The sequence below is a fragment of the Marmota marmota genome, unplaced genomic scaffold, assembly GCF_001458135.2.
Source record: "Marmota marmota marmota unplaced genomic scaffold, marMar, whole genome shotgun sequence".
Taxonomy (NCBI): domain Eukaryota; kingdom Metazoa; phylum Chordata; class Mammalia; order Rodentia; family Sciuridae; genus Marmota; species Marmota marmota.
The window spans coordinates 5,359,160-5,366,361 of NW_025999863.1; the positions used below are offsets into that span (position 1 = coordinate 5,359,160).

Consider the following 7,202-nt stretch of genomic DNA (forward strand, 5'->3'; position numbering starts at 1 on the left):
TACAGTGGGTATGGTTCTTGCGTGATCAGGGCTGACATTCCAACACATTGCAACATGGATAGACCCTAAGGACATGACGCTCCATGAAAGGAGCCAGATGCAGAAGGTCAAATGCCATGTGATTCCACTTCCAAGAGGTCCCCTGTGTAGTAGGATCCCCAGAGACACAAGGTAGAATGGTAGGTGCCAGGGGCTGGGAGGGGCTGGGGATTTAGCATTGAAAGGTTTCTGTTTGCAATGAAAACTATTCCAGAAGTCAATAGTGACGGTGCTGATGCAGCATGAATGTTGGCTTTCTTTTTTTTCCAGGGCTGGGGACGGAGCCCAGGGCCTCGTACATGCTGAGCAAGAGCTCGACCCCGGAGCTCCACCCCAGCAGCCCCATAAACACACTTTGTATCACCCAACTGACACTTAAAAATGTAACCTTGGTGGGCTGGGTGGTGGCTCAGCGGTAGAGTTCTCACCTAGCACGTGCGAGGCCCTGGGCTCCACAAAAAAATAAGTAAACAAAATAAAGGTATTGTGTCCAACTACACTAAGAACATATATATTTAAAAAATGAAAACTTGGTATAAATAAAAAATAAGGTGCAGAAGAATATGCAAAATGAAATTTTTTGTTAAAAAAAAAAAAGGTACAGGGGCTGGGATGTGGCTCAAGCGGTAGCGCGCTCGCCTGGCATGCGTGCGGCCCGGGTTCGATCCTCAGCACCACATACAAACAAAGATGTTGTGTCCGCCGAGAACTAAAAAATAAATACTTTTTTTAAAAAGGTACATATTTACACACAAAGGCTCTCTCAGGAAGGAGAACCAAGACATTGAGCCTACAGGACCTGGGAGACCCAGTAGGAGAAAATGTTCCCCTAGTCAATGTTTTTGCAGCTTTTGAATCTAATGTGTTGACTCGTCCAGAAGAGGAACATTTGAATGCAGACTGGAGACTGCCATCTCCTGTTTATATATTTTATTTTCGACGCAGCTCTCTCTCTGCCGTTGGCTTGACTCCTATGCTCACGTGGTCCTCCGGCCTCCGTGCCTGAGCCGCTGGGACCGCAGTCACGCACTGCCCAGCCCAGCCGGGTCCCACTCCCCTTCAGAGCAATGCCTCCATAGCTCCCTTTAGGTCCCGCCAACTCCCAGTCTGGTTAGGAAAAGGGGGTGACATCTTGGACAAGCAGGTGTTGGCCTAGGAACTCTTGTCCTTACTGTGTGTCCTTGAGCAAATCTCTTCACCTCTTGGTAGGGTGGCCAATCATCCCAGTTTGCTCAGGACTGTCCTGGCACTAGCCCTAGAAATCCCATATCCCAGGACACACCCGAGTCCTCCTAGTTTTCTTATTTGCAGAATAGGGAGGCCCGTGGGCGGAGCTGGAGCCAAAGAAATCTATTTCCCCCAACCTTTGGCTGTGTAGTCTTGGGCAGCTTACTGAACCATTCTGAGCTTATCTGTAAAATGGGAATTTTAAGTCACCTGCTGCTCCAGGTCATGATTCCCCCCCATCCCTTCCGCATCTGGGTTTCTGGGGCTCTTACCTCATCCAGCCTTTGGGAACCACAGTCGGGCACGGGGCCCGGGCTGGCAGGAGGCATCACCGTTGTGAACTGGTTCTCCTTCCCTGCACGTGCTGGGTGCCAGCTGCCCTGAGGGACTTGAGCAAAGACCAGGAGGAGGTGGAGGGAGGCTCTGTGCCAAGCCTCTACTCTGGGAAGGTAAGGAAGGAGAGGCAGAGCCCAGAGGGTGCTTGGGAAGAGGTGAGAAGCAGGAAAGGAGGGCAGGGGCCACACCAGGCCTCCAGGAGTCAGGAGGAGGGCCAGGCCGAGCGTGTCCCTGCTCAGAGGTCCCCAGACACATGGAGACAGATCACACCCAGGCACACAGAGACACACAGAGAGGGTCAGGCATACACACATAAGAAACCGCGATGCGCACGTGTGACCAGACACACAGACAGAGTCAGGACGCACCAGCCCAGAAGCACAACACACACCCAAAAATGCACAAACACACACACACACACACACACATCCCCAGAGACAGACACGTACCCAGACACACTCAGACGGTCACACAGAGGAACACAGAGAGGAACACGTAGACACACAGATGACACCTCCCGCAGTCCCAGCCTGTCCCCGGACCCAGCATCTCCCCCATCACCCTGTCACCCCGTCACCCCGTCACCCTCTCTTCTCTCCTTACCTGCATGGGGGCACCAGGCCCTGCCCTGGGAGCTGGACCACTGGAAGGGGCACCCGTGACAGACAGGGAGTGAGGGGCACTGTGGAGGGGAAGCAGACTATAGGGAGGGGAGCAGGACAAGGGGCCTCCCACTGATGGCCCAGAGTGACTGAGGGAAGGACCCATGTGGATATGCAGGAAGATCAGCCAGGAGCAGCCAATGCAGAGGCCTTTCTACCCTCACCCTCCCTTTCCTGTCCCCTCCCTGCTCCCCTTCCAGGCCATTTGGTCAGGGCCATGTGAGGACAGTTTTCTCTCCACTCCAGGTACTTGCTTCCCCCGGCCCACTCCACCCATTATGATCCTCTTCCGTCCCCCAGATGAGGACACTGGGCTCAGAGAGGCTGTGTCAACACTAAAAGTCACACAGCCCCAATGTGGGTCCAACTCTGTCTTAATTGAAGGCTCCTGTCTTTGGGGCAGAGAGTCCCCCAACATGGAGAGGAGGACTCTTGCTTGGCAAAGGTTGTGCCAGAGAGGACAGATCAGCCAAAGCTGGGAGGGCAGAACCCTGACCAGTATGAGGGACTAAAGGAGGCCAGGCTCGGGGCTGGAGGTTGAGGCCCAGGGGTGGACTTGGCAGGGCCAGCAGAGAAAGGGAGACACGGACATTCTGGACTTGGCTCTCCACACCCACTAGAACAGACAGTAGTCCTGGAGATGGCAGAGGGGCCAGGGCCCCAAGCTGTGGGTGACGGGGAACAACACTGGGCCTTGGATATCCAGGAAGATCCCCCATCTCAGGGTCCTTACAGTCTCTCCTGCCCTGTCTGTCAGAGGCTAGGGTGTGTGGACACAGCAGAGGGCTCCTCATGCCACCTCACACAGGTCCATTGTCAAGGGTCCAGCCTTCGGGCCTGGCTGTGTTGGTCTCTGGTCTGGAAAAGGCCCTGTGCCTAGGGCCAGCTCACAGCAGGCTGGGAGAAGTGAGGACACACACACCCTCAGCTGTCCTGCGGCTTACAGTTTCCTTCATCTTATCTCAGTCCCACATTTGATCACCAGATCACAAAGGGTATGAAAGGCGGGGGAGGGGAGCGGGGGTCGGGGGGAGCCCTGGCCTTCCCTTGGCCCTCACTGACACTGGACTCACGGGCTCCAAAGCTCCATCTGCCCACTCCAGCCACACCCTTGCCTCCCACCAGCCCCCAATTCCTGGCAACTTGACTTCTAAATCCTCTGGAGTCTCTTCCCTCCTGTCTGCCAACCCTGGACCAGGCCCTCAGGGGTAACTCCCTCCCCGGTATCCCATGCAACCCAATTCTGAATCCCACAGTGCCTCTCCCCAGGGTCCTGGGGGGCCCTTGGGACAGACCCTCATCCACCCCATCCACTCATCCCTCAGGTCTGAGAAGTCACCTCCTCCAGGAAACCGTCTCCGAACCGAAAGCACGCGCACTCTCAGGCTTGGGGTCAGGCCTGGGGATGCAGAGGAGAAGCTGCCCCACTGCGGGAGGTCGGGCCTGCTCTCTCCTGCCAGGCTTCTCACTGACCTTGGTAGCTCTGGACTCTTGGGTCCAGAGTTGTAGAAACGAACAGTGGACCTGGAAATTATCAAACACAGGTGAGGCTGTGTTAAAGACTTCTGCTCAAGCCAGAAGGGACAGGACTGGGGGGACAGAAGCCCCGGCAAAGAACACAGGGGTGTGGCTTTCATGGTATCTGGAGGGAAGGCAGGACCTCTGTCTCTTGATGCTGTGCCGTGCAGAGGTGGGACTTCTGTCACTCACGCTTCTTCACGCCACCTTCAGTCTCCACCAAAGGTTGTGCTCATCAGGTGAAGGTGACTGTGGGTTATGGGTGACTCTTCTGCACATGTGACGCCTCTTGCCTCACCACCTGGAGCACCCTTCTTATCTGGGAAAGTCTCTGTGTTATATTTTTAGAGCAGGCACTTCTGCCCACCACATGGTCGTGGGAGGATGAGGGACTCTCCCTGCCTCCCTTCTCCCCACTGCTATCTCACTCCCGCAGCCTTGAAGATTGAGCACCTTCTGATGCTTCATCTTCTAGTTTGGCTGCTCACTCACCAGACTGAGAGCAGGTTTGGCTCTTATTTCCCCTGGGAGATGTCCATTCCTTTGTCTTTAGGGGACTTCTTTTCGGTAAGTAGTCACTCTCTGTGTCAGACTCATCTCTGAATCCTTGCTCCAGCCGCCCTGCCTTTGCCCCACACAGTATCTTTCACCCCCAAAATCTCTCCACTCAAATCCCCCACTACTCTGTGGACCTGGGGCTTCTTCCCTAAGGCTTGCACTACCTGGTTTCAAAATATCTCTCCTGTTACTAGCAGTATCACGGCTGCCATGTTCCAAGTACCTGAGAAAAGTCACGCTATGGCTTTCTTTTTTCTGGATGTGCAAAAGGACTTTTGGAAGGATGGGGGGAGAATAAAGGTGAATGTAGTGTGTGGGAGCAGGGGAGGTGATACTTTGAGGAGGGTCTGAGACCTGGGGGAGAGGGATGCGCATTTTCACTAGGGGCTAGCAGAGGGATCACGATGTAATTGCTAGAAGCTAGACTGGGGCGACAGGTTCTGCTGCACTTGCTAGCAGAGGTCTCCAGCCCCTCCCCCTTCCTAGGCAAGGAAATAAAATCTCAGTGAATTTAAGCAACCTGCCTACGGTGCCAAGGTCAGGAAGATCTAAGATCTCAACTTCCTGTATCGGGCCTGGGGTCTGAATCGCTGATTCACGGAAAGGCTTATGTCGGAAAGGCTTATGTCGGAAGGTGACAGACACCCCGTTGGAAACCTCTTCCCTTCAACTGGCAACAGCGGGGCCTGGGATTGTCCTCTATTTGGTTTCACCAGGCAAGGGGAGGCCCAGCCTCCTTCCCTGTTGCCCTCGTTCAAGTCAAGGCTGCAACCACCACCCACACTTGCCTATCTCCAGACTTTATCTCCCCTGCTCGGCTGCCTGACCCTTGCACTCCACCAAACCGCAGCCTTGCTCAGGATGCCCTCTCCACCTCCCCAACCTGCGATTGAACCTGCGCGTGCCTCACTTCACGAGGTCCCCAGACCTGGGGCGGGAGATGGCCACTGAGGCCTGTGGAGGGGTATAGGCCTCTCCTCCAAAGCTAGCAGTGCACCCCCAGGGTTGGGGCGGCCGCGGGCTGTGCGCAGATGCGCGGGCCCGAGCACACTGGTCAGAAGAGGGGACCTAGAAAGGGCCGCGAGCACATGCCGCGTGTGGGCAGGGTGAAGCAGGGGCCAAAAGGCGCCCACAGAAGATGCTGCGGGTTGCGCAGACATCAGACGCGTGGCTGGACCAGCGCCTGGCGCGCCGCGGGGCGGNCCAAACGCAGCCCCCGCGTCCCCCAGCACTCCTCCCGGGCTGCCTCTCGGGGCTTCCCATCTGGCCTGCGGTCCGGGCCACCTTCCCGAGAGAGCCCTGGTCCCCCGAGGGCTCGGGCGGCTCGGGTGCCCAAGGACGAGGCTGCGAAACGGGCGGGAGCGAGTGGGGGCGAGCCTGGCCCCGTGACGCGGGGAATCCGGATGTGTGAACGGGCGGAGCGCCACCGGAGTGTCCGCCCGTCACGGGCAAATCGGGGCGGGCGCCCACTGGTGCCACCGACGTACCAGGGCTGGGGACGCAGCAGGGCCCCAGGCCTACGGAGTCCACAACCCAGCTGCTGCGTAGACGGTTTCTAAGAACCGTGTAAATAGAAAATCTCATCATTCCACGGTGCTGGGAAGACGACCCTTCAGGGAACTAGGGGAAGGGTGGAGGTGCCAGGAGGGACGGCAAAGGAGGTTCTCAGGGAAGGTGCCAACCGACCTGATGGGACCGGCAGCGAGGGCTTTCTGGGCCCAGCAAACAGCAAGATCCCCCGGGCAGCGCCCAGCTGGGTGCTTCTGCACAGCCCAAAAGAGGCCAGCGTGGCCCAAGTGTGGAGAGGGAAAATGAAAGGTGCGGCGAGGCTGGCCAGGGTTGGAAGGTGGAGGAGCCCCGGGTCCATTCTCGGCGTTGTGGGTACCAGAGAGAATTGGGCCAGCTGGCTAACACCATCGGATTGTGTCTCAATCCTGAAAAAGAGAAAAAGATCCTGTGGCTGCTCTGCCTGCAGAAGGGTTGGGAAGAGGCTTGGGAGGAAGCTTGGACCCTGCCCGAGGGTTGATAGGAAGTGAGCCAGCTCCATCTTCATTTTGGCAGAAGGGCATCATCTAGATTCTTGTCTGCTCCGAAGCAGAGTGTGAGGAAAGTGCATGGAGACTTCTGACCTCGAGACGGAAGCGTGGAGGGAGGGGCCTTTGCGGGCATGGGGAGACTTGCTGGGGGCACACATACATGGCTGGGGGGAGGCTGTTGTGGCCCAGCCCGCCTTGCAAAATCTGAGATGGGGGAGGCTCCCCAAGACCCCAGTCTGAGCCCAGGCAAGGTCTCAGGCATCTGGGTATCAGAGGCCAGGGTGGCCCCCTCTGGAGCAACCATAACCTATTGGATGGGACCCCCCAAGATAAGAATCCTGGGCTGCGGAGTTGTCTTAGAAGCTGTCGGGCTTTGCAGCTGATCTCTTTCCAGGAGCAGATTCTGTGAATAAGGGCCTGGGTGGGGGTCCTAGAGGCCTTACTTACCCACCTGGGCCCCAGCAGACCCAGCCAGGTCTCAGGAGACACTGGGGATCCTCGCTGCCTACCTTCCCGGGCCCCCCGAGTCCTGGCTGAGGTGTCTTGAGGGAGGAGAGAATGAGGCAGTGGAGATCAACTAGAAGCCAGTCATTGAACTGGCCTCGTGGTCCCAGGAAAGACTTCAAAGCTTCAGTCCCCCCCCCTAAAATGGGTGAATAGTACCTGTCCCTGGGAGTGTTATCGGGTGTCAAAGGAGCCTGGCTAGGAAAGGGCTTGGTAAATCTCCGTGGCATCCACATCCCTAAGGGGATGAGGGAGAGCGCCTGGGCCAGGTGGGAGTTCAAGTTCCCATCGGCCCCCATTTCCTGCTCACCTCCAGACCCAG

General features: G+C 56.9%; 1 long non-coding RNA gene across 1 annotated transcript; it reads right to left on the reverse strand.

Moving 5' to 3' along the window:
• Nucleotides 1–737: 737 nt before the first annotated feature.
• LOC125619769 lies at nt 738–5,536 on the reverse strand. The gene is made up of 3 exons (XR_007351355.1): nt 3,604–5,536; nt 1,539–3,161; nt 738–1,451 (listed from the first exon to the last, which is right to left on the reverse strand). It is a non-coding gene; the product is annotated as an uncharacterized LOC125619769 (long non-coding RNA).
• Nucleotides 5,537–7,202: the final 1,666 nt, after the last annotated feature.